Source organism: Pteronotus mesoamericanus, unplaced genomic scaffold, assembly GCF_021234165.1.
Source record: "Pteronotus mesoamericanus isolate MK-2021 breed Mesoamerican mustached bat unplaced genomic scaffold, CSHL_Meso_final scaffold_651, whole genome shotgun sequence".
Classification (NCBI taxonomy): Eukaryota; Metazoa; Chordata; class Mammalia; order Chiroptera; family Mormoopidae; genus Pteronotus; species Pteronotus mesoamericanus.
The window spans coordinates 28,090,927-28,096,926 of NW_026555325.1; positions in this window are offsets into that span (position 1 = coordinate 28,090,927).

The window sequence follows — 6,000 nt, forward strand, 5'->3', positions numbered from 1 at the left end:
AAAGACCTGACGGCGAAGCACCGGATGCCGCCAGCCTCCAGGCCCCGCTCTCGCCTCTGCGGCCCTCCGACCCTCGCCTGTCTTCCTTGCTCCCGCCCTGCTTTTCTCGTGGGGAAACTAGTATCTGGGAAATGAGGTAGTGGAAGAATATTTTACTCTATCTACACACTTATCTTTTATAACAAATATATATCCCTTTACAAATAAAAAAAAATTTCTGTTTTAAATTAAAGCCAATTTGGGAAAATGTTTTGGAAAGCACAAAGGAGTGAAATTTGTGAATTGTTTGTGATTCGATTTAAAAAGCAAAAATACCACCATGCTATGCATTCAAACAATGACTTCCCTAATTAACCTATATATGAAGACAAAACATGACAAAAACTACAGGAAAGAAAAATAAAAAAATAGAAAATGCAAGTTTCTATACATTATTATTTTGGAATTTTCCAAATAAAGAGCATAAAAGAAGTTTTTTTAAAAAAAAGACTTTTTTTTTCAATGCGTCAGGATACCTTCATAACTCCTGCATTAGGAAAAAAAAATAATTCTTTCTTTTCTTTGCATTAGGCTTGCCTGAGACCTGGGACACATTACTTTCCAGCATGTCAACTCACTGCAAACAGCTTGAAAGACTGTGCATTAAGTGGTAAAATCACACACAGAGGGAGGGGAATTAAGAGAAGCCAGAGTCTGCTCTTTTATTTTGCAATGCTACATCTAAAAATTAGGTGAATCATAACAGTAACAATATGGTTTGTATAGATTAAAAAAAAAGTCTTGAGAAGCAGGAATGAATGATTCTTTTCCAGGTCTCCCCGGTTCCATGTCAAACAAAATAAATTTCATTTATATTTAGAAAAAAATAGTGATTTTCCCTTTAGTTATTTGGGCAGAATATATTACTATAAACCCTTTATCAGAAATCTCTGTATTTCTTTAAATGTGGTAAATCAATTAAAAAAAACAAGAAATAATTCTTTTGTAATGTAATGATCTGCTTTAAAATATATAAAGCTGACTTGGCTTCTCTGAAAAAAAAAATGCTTTTTTTATGGTTTGTCACACAATTGAGTCTGCCTCTTGCCCTGATATATATCATCACATTTCTTTTTAAATATGTTAACCCATCTTCACTTTAAATGTTATTATCAAATCTTTAATCTGGACATGTTAACATATGAGATATTTAGAACTGTGAGAGTAAAGAGAAAACACAGGTATTTTTTTTTTCTTTAAGAAACTTAGATTCTAAAAAGGGACACCAATCTCACCAAATTAACCAAATCATACAGCAAAGACAAACCTGGTTTCACCATGGTAAAGGAGAATACAATTTATTAGCTCAAATAGCTCCAACCTTTTAAAAAATATCCTCTAAGTTAAGTACAAAGTTTCATCACTTCTGATATAAATTCCTAGGTTCTTTTATTAGTTTTTCCAATGGTTCTCCAATGGTGGAGAACTAAAATCTTATAAGTGGTTAGATACATAGCAACATTTCATGGAAGGGAATGTTGAACGCCATGTCATGACATATTTAGAAATAAGAAGACATGTCTAGTTATAGATTTAAAATGATGGACTTTTATAATTACGACAAAAAAGAACAACTCAGTTGACTTGCTGGCCACAAGCAATTGATATTATTGCTTGGGAACAGAATTTCAATAATCAATAGACTCTGTGTTTGCTGGTTTGCCCTAGGTTTTAGAGCATTATACTAAGATTACTTACTTCATTATATCTATAAATTCAACCCCATTAGAACAGATGTATAGATATTTTGATTGAAACTAAATATGAGAGAATATTTTAAAGGATGTAGTAAAAAACAAGGGACTTTTGCACACGTACATGCAAAGGTAGAATGACTCAGATAAGAATGCATCATGACTCAGCACTTCCACTACTAGGTATGTACTCAGGGGAACACAAAATCTTGTATTTGAATGTTCATAAATAGCATTATTCGTTAATAGCCAAGAGTGGAAACAAATGAAATGACCATCACTGATAAATGAATGAACAAAATGTGGTGTATCCACACAATGGAATATTATTTGACAATAAAAAGAAAGGAAGTATGGATACAAGAGTCAGGAATGAATCCTGAAAACCCCATGAGAGAAGCCAGACACAAAAGGCCACATACTTTATGATTCCATTTGTTTGAAATGTCCAGAATACGCGTATCCTCAGAGACAAAAAGTAGATTATTATTTGCCAGAGGCTGGGTGGTGGGGGTGATAGGGAGTAACTTAATGGTTATGAGATTATTGGTTAACGAGAATGGGTTTTCTTTGGAGGGTGATAAAAAATATTCTAAAATTAGATAGTGGCAGTTGTTGCCCAACTCTGTAAATATAAGAAAAACCACTGAATATATACTTTAAAGGGTGACTTCTGTGGTATGGAAGCTACACCTCAATAAAACATAAGAACAGGTTAAAATATGGACTCATGAAATATGTGAAAATTGTCCTGAGAAAAGGAAAGACATTTATTAAAATGGAAACAAATGCACATACTCAGCACCAACCACCTTAAGTCTCTACAGGCTCAGTATAAATATTGGGATTACTTTTGATCTAATATTAATTCAGGAGAAGCTAAGTTTAACTCTAGCACTTCAAGGCTCAGCTTGCTACAGTTTGTAAAACTTGGGTCACAAACCAGGGAACTTGATTCCAGAAGTTAGTAGGCTTTTAGAAAATGTACTACATCAACCTGAGAAATAAGGCTGTGAGTGCAGTTGCCACTTGGGCTTAAAAAACTCAACACTTTGAATATCATGAAGTTGAAGTAGAGAGTTTACTTGCCTCAACAGACTTTCATTGTACACATGTTTAGTCTCTTGGAGAAAAGATCGCTAAGGAATTAGCATTTTTGTATATCCTACACTCAAGTGGAGGGTGTCACTTCTTTCAAGAATTTTTTGGTAGAAATTCAGGTAAGTGTATGTCATGAACACAAATGTTCAAACACCAGTTCCCCTCTTCAATACTCCTATTCTCTTTACTCATCCTTTTCTTCCCCTCACTCTCTGTTCATGCAAACCGTCAATACAGTTTCTGAATCACTAAAGTTGGGATGGACAGTGGGGAGGGGTGATGGATGTCAGTGGTACCACGCATGGGAGACATTTTCCTGATCACGCTAAACTAAAGGAAGACCCTAAACACGTGCTTAACATTAGGGTCTTTGGAAAAGAAAGTTGAAGAAACTCTGATCAGATTCCATCATCATTCCCTAGTTTGGATGATGGGAATAAATAATGTGTATAAACTTTTTGAGTATAATTTTGCAATATCAAAGCCTTAAATATGTTGATTCATTTATATTGCCAAATAACTTCCCTTCTAGGAATTTATTCAAAAGCAATAATATCAGATGTCTTCAAACATTTATGAGATGTTTATTACAATGATTTTATAATATTGGAAAATTGTAATCAATCCAAAAGTCTAATGGGGTTTCATTCAATTAAAAAATGAGCATATAATGAAAACCTGAGCAACTGAGCTGCCTTCAAAGAGTGTTTTCAAAGACTATTTAATGAATTGTAAAAAAAGTTATAATAGATAATTAATGGGATGCATGTTACAGGCACACATACGTGTATATTCATCTTAATTTATTAAAGGTATATAAAGTAAATCTGAAATTCAATGTACAATGTGTTTAATGAAACTTATCCCTATCTGGGACTGTGGATTATTTTTATTAATTTTTAATATTTTTCATGATCTTTCAAATTTTTACAAGGAAAATGTCATACTTTTTAATTCAACAAATGTATTTGACAAGCAGTTAAACTTATTTGACTTGAATTTAATATATTTAATAAAGTAAATATTTATTATATTTATGTTTAATTTGCAATTTTGGAAGACATATTATACATACACTTATTAATATTACTATGATATAATGGAGATAACAGTATTGCACACATACAAAAAATATTTCTGTGTTCTCATGATTATTTTGCCCACCTAATCTCATATTAGAAGATACTTAGACAACTAGTGCCTAATTTTATAACTCCAAACTGCAGCTCCCAATTAATTTATTAATATCAGAGTGTCAACTCTATTGTGGTTCAGGTAGGATATGTATTATGTTCATATAATTTTGGAATGTGAATTGTGCTTTTTTTAATGATTACTATCAGCATACTTTGTCTTACACATGAAATTTATTATTTAAAAAATGGAATTAGTTATGCTCAAACATATTTTCATAGAATTCCTTTAGCAGGAAGTTTTCATTTGACAACTTTCAATATTTCTTGTAAAAAGCAAGTGATATTTGAATTTCTTATTCTTTTAATCATGATTAAAGGGATTAAGAGATGATCTTTCATGATTCAAGGAACAGGAGAGTAATTAAAGTTCATAACTCTCTAATAATCTTAAATTCTGTTTTATATGTCTTCATTGAGTCTGCTAACTATAGCTAACAAAACTTATTTATACAAAATTAAAATTGGTCCAATAAATTATCCTGAATATCTGCCAAAATTTGAATCAGATCTAAATCAAATTAGATTAGATCGAACTTATTTATGACAGTAGATGAATGCGAAGTAAAGTAAAATAGAATGTTTTATTAATGCTCACTATTGGCCAATGCAAACTTGCTTTGAAAATGCTACTTCTCTGGAAACAGATAATGATATTTTCCTAGAGGTAAAATTTTGATTTGAGTACCATTCATTTTTAAAGCATTCCTAAGACACAATGGAACCCATACATGAGCATTTTTTAAAAATTTACAGATAATTCATAGCTAACATCAACACTGATAACTCATGTTGATAATATATATTCCCTCAATATGATGTGATGAGAATAGTAGTTATACATATAGCCTTCTTCCCCCAAACTCATAACTTAGATCTAATCATGAGAAAGGCTTCAGAAAAATCCCAAGTCAGGGACATTCTACAACATACCAGACCTGCAGTACCTCTTCAAATGGTGAGGATCATCAAAAACAAGAAAAGTCTGAGAAACTGCCACAGCCTAGAGATGCCTAAGGAGACATGATAGTAAAATGTAATATGGTATTTTGGATGGGATCTAGGAAGAGAAAAAGCACAGTACGGAAAAACTAAGGAAATATGAATAAAGACACTAGTTAATATCGTATCAGTATAGTTTCATTAATTGTGGCAAATGTTGGTACAACTCATATAAATTGTTAATAATAATGTAAACCAAGTATTGAGTACATGGGAACTCTCTGTTTTGCCGGCATAATTTTTCCATACATTTAAAACTATTCCAAGTTACAAAAGTTTATTTAAAAAAATCAAAGATGTAGAATTACACTAATGTTACATAAAATTAATAATGTCTTAGTAAATTTGACTTTTCCAAGTAAATACATTGCCATCATCTATAATACACCTAAGTAATAATAGGCCTACAAATTTAAACTATTTTACATTCAAATGGGCCATAATTAATATGTAAAAATAATATTTTATAAAGTACAAAATAGCATCAGTTTCATCAATAACAGATCCATTAGAAATGCTGATAAAATTTTTTAAGTCATTATGTTTGGTAGGATAATTTTCTATAAATGTGCCCTCTTGGTTAAAGAATATGCTTACAACCTACAAACATAGAATTAGACAGGAGTCACAGTGTCTGTATCCTAATTATACAGCGTCTGGCAGAAGTGAGGCTTTATTACATGCGGTTGGCAGGGTACATGAGTGCCTCGCATGAAATGGATGTAATTTGAACAGGTCACCTAAAATGTCATAGGGTGTGCTTGAGTGTGATACTGCTATATTACAGAATTACATGCTTATTATTTTGTAATAAAAAAGGGGAGTTATTTGTGCCAGGCCCTCTATTTGAGAGTCATTATGGTTAAGAAGGCTAAAAAATACATCTGTAAGGGATTCTGGGTGTGTTTTATATTAGTATAAGGATAATTTAAATCACTTGGTAGTGTTAAATATACTAATTTTTTTTTAGT